This window comes from Pinus tabuliformis, chromosome 8 (genome assembly GCF_031772625.1).
Source record: "Pinus tabuliformis cultivar Carrire ecotype Pingquan chromosome 8, CPIR1, whole genome shotgun sequence".
Classification (NCBI taxonomy): domain Eukaryota; kingdom Viridiplantae; phylum Streptophyta; class Pinopsida; order Pinales; family Pinaceae; genus Pinus; species Pinus tabuliformis.
Window position 1 is genome coordinate 2,073,603,203 of NC_142294.1, and position 3,658 is coordinate 2,073,606,860.

The following is a 3,658-nucleotide window of genomic DNA, read 5'->3' on the forward strand; positions in this document are numbered from 1 at the left end:
TCCAATCTCTAAATGCTGATGGAAATCCATTGACAAATTGCTAAAATTTAGCCTTCTCATCTTTAAGATATGATACATACCTCAATAGCTCCATAAACTTAGTTGTGTACTCTTCATCTGTAATTGATCCCATCTTCAGCTCATAGAATTATTTGGCCATACTATTGTAGTACCTTTGTGACAAGTATTTCTTCTTGAAAAGCCTCTTGAACTCATGCCAACTCAAGTCCTCTATCCTGATGTCTCTGACCCGCTTCACATCTTCCCACCAAATGTCTACTTTACCTTTCAAACTGAAGATAACAATTCTATCCTTCATGTTTTCTGTGTACTCATGCAACTCAAAGAATTTTTTCATCCCAAGTATCCAAGCCTCTACATCTTCTGGTTTCTTCAAGTCTCCATCAAAAGTAGGTGGCTTTGCTTTCTTAAACTCATTTGGCAAGTATCCCCTATCACTCCTCTTGTAAGGATGATAACGATGACAATCATGATTCCTGTCAGAACCAGAACTAGAATAGTACCTGTATCCATCACCTCTCCTATCCAGAGTATCCAACAACCTGCCATCTCTAATAGTGTCATCTCTATTTGAAATGTGACCACCATGAGACGTACTACCATATGCCCCATTAGTTTTGTCCTCCTATCCATGGTTGATTCGAAGTGGCCCTTGTCGCTACAATTTTGACAAACTTTGATCTGAATTGGATCCATAAAGAACTATCAAAGAACCATGACTGTATCAGGTCGGGAAAAATCTCTAAAAATTCCAAAACAACGATCAAAAACACCCTGAACTAGTGGCAATGGCAGCCAGCGTGGAACGACGAGGACCTCGGTCAAAGCGCACTAACCGAGGCCCATGGAGACTGCACGGGAGGTCGAATTAGCCCCTGGGAGCCCCGTATCGGGAAAAGGAGGTGATTTTTGATGGGTGATTCGCTGGGCGAACAGGGCTGAAATGGAGAGCCCCGAGCACTCGAATGCATGGGGGAGTCGAAGAACCGCGGTGAAAAGAGCTAAAAGGACAAAGGTGGGACCAACGCTTTGGAAACCGATGGTATTGATCGGGGCGCCCTCAAACGGTAAGCGGTTTTGGATGGGAGCGGAGCGATCCCACTCAACAATCAACATGTGGCAAGCGGAGGTGAGAGAAAACCGCTGTTGATCGCACGTTAACAATCGAGCAAGTCAACCGCGTGAAACATGCGTATGGCGTCAGATTTGGAGGCCCCAGATCAGATGGCTGAGATTGCGCCTAATGGGGGAAGCGGAATCGACGAAGGAATGAGCCGCGATTTAGAAGGATTTGAAGTTCGTTTTGACCGCCATGGTGGAGGAAGACTTCATCCATGATGTAACCGAAGAAATGAACCGATGAAACAGGTTGGCATGAGTTACAGGAGGACATGTGGCCACTCCCTACGAGCTGATGATGACGCCGAGCCAGGGAACTCCAAGCGTAGCTGTAGAAGGTGATTCAACGGAGGCGGAAGAGGAACCGAATAGGCATGGGAACGAATGGCTTCAAAGCCATGAACAGAGACAGAATACACAGTAAAGTCAGAGTCAGTTAGAGAGAGGGACAGAGAACCCCGAGAGATAGAGAAAGACACCAGAAAATCGAGAGGAGGACAGGAAAACAGAGAGAAGAAGATAGTGAAGCAAAAAGCAGAAGAAGACAGAGGGCCGAGCTGACCAAAGGCAGCGTCGAGCACCACAGAGCTTGAGAGATTCAAGCCATCCCAGAGAGGATCTATCTGGATTGAGCACCACATTGGCTCTTTCCATTGTAGACCAGAAGGTCACAGAGCTGGTAGGCAAACAGAGTCTATGCACTCCAGTGGCTTGGGGAATCCAAGAACCACCCTGCCAAGCAAATATGCTTCAGGAGAACTCACATTGAGTCCTTGAATTGTATTTCTTTGCTTAAAGACACAATAAAACAAGGCCACCACTGAAAACTGGACCAGAGATGTAGCCCTAGAGGATAGGGTGAACTCCTTATTAATTTCTTGTTTTCTTGTATTTGCTTTCCGTATTTCTCTGCTGTCTTTCCATTTAATTGTCTGTGTATTGGCAATCTGATCGATCCATTACTTCAGTAACACAGAACACACACCAACACATGAGTTTGTAATACCTTTAATCAATAAATCTTTAATTGATAACACTCATAGGGTGGATATCAGATCAAGTGGTATCAGAGCTCTAGGCTATAAGACAATGTCAGAGAAAGGTTCTGTGGGGCCAGACCCTCAATTCGTAGAAAGTTTCCTAGCTATAAAGTCTATGGTCGAAGAAATGTATAGGGACTTTAGAAAGCATAACGTTGGATACTCCTCAGGTTCTAAACAAGATAAAGAAGAAGATGAGTCTCACTTCCATGACCACTCCAAAGGAAAGGGGAAAGAGGAAAGCTTTCTCACACCTCCTAATAGCCCTGTGCATAATAAGAAAGCATCTTTGATTAAGCTAGATTTTAAATTTGATTTGCTTATATATGATGGAGAGCTAAACGCTGAAAAGTTGGAAAATTGGATTAGACAAATTGATGTGTATTGGAGGGTACATAACATAGACTTAGATAAGAGTAAGATTCAGCTGGCAAGCCTATGCCTAGGAGGCACTGCCTTGGTTTGGTGGGAAGGCAGGACCCAAGCTGATATGAAAAGACATGGTAAGACCATCTCTGTCTGGAGTGAATTTGTTGCTGCAATAAAAAAGCAGTTCTATCCATTGGCCTACATGCAACAAGCCATGATGAGTTGGCAAACTCTTCGACAGTTGAAAGGGCAAAGTGTGCAAGGGTATACTCAAGAATTTAGAAAAAGAGCATTGATGTTGGGTATCTCATTAGACTCACCAGAGACTCTTTTGAAGTACATTGGTGGTCTACACAGCTACATGAGGCATACCATCCTCATGTTTAATCCCACTAGTATAGATGAGGTATCTGTACAAGCTACTCATCTAGAAGCTAGAGGAAAGAATGGAAATCCAGAAGTTGGGGGACCATCCCAACCCACTGTAAGCAAGAGCAAGGAGAAAAGAAAGCAGAATTGGAAAGCAAGGAAGGCTAACATTGCACAAAAAAGCAAAGCTTCATGCACTCACTATAAAAAGGATGGGCATGATGATGAGCATTGTTGGATTCTGCATCCAGAGCTGAGACCTAAGAAGTCCGAGGGCAAGAAGAAGAAGACTGCTGCAACTATTCAGAAAGATTTGGGGTCAGACTCAGGAGATGAAACAACTATAGCAGCCACATGTATAAAAGGTAAGAATTTTGAAGCATCTACTAGTAATTCTGCTCAATCTGTTATTGATGAAGAAAATGAGAGAAAAATACATGAGCTTTTCCATATTCGAGTTATTTCCAAAATTCAAAAGATTGATACTTTGTTTGATAGTGGCTCACAAGTAAATTTAATTTCTGAAGCAATTGCAAAGAGATTGGGATTAGCAACTACACCTCACAAGAAACCATACCCATTAGGATGGTTGAATGATAAAGCGCAACTACAAGTGACTAGATAGTGCAAACTCAAGTTTTCTTTTGGGTCAACATTTGTAGATGAGGTTGATTTAGACATAATTCCTTTGGATATATGTGGAATTGTTTTAGGAAGTCCTTACTTGTATGATAGAAAGG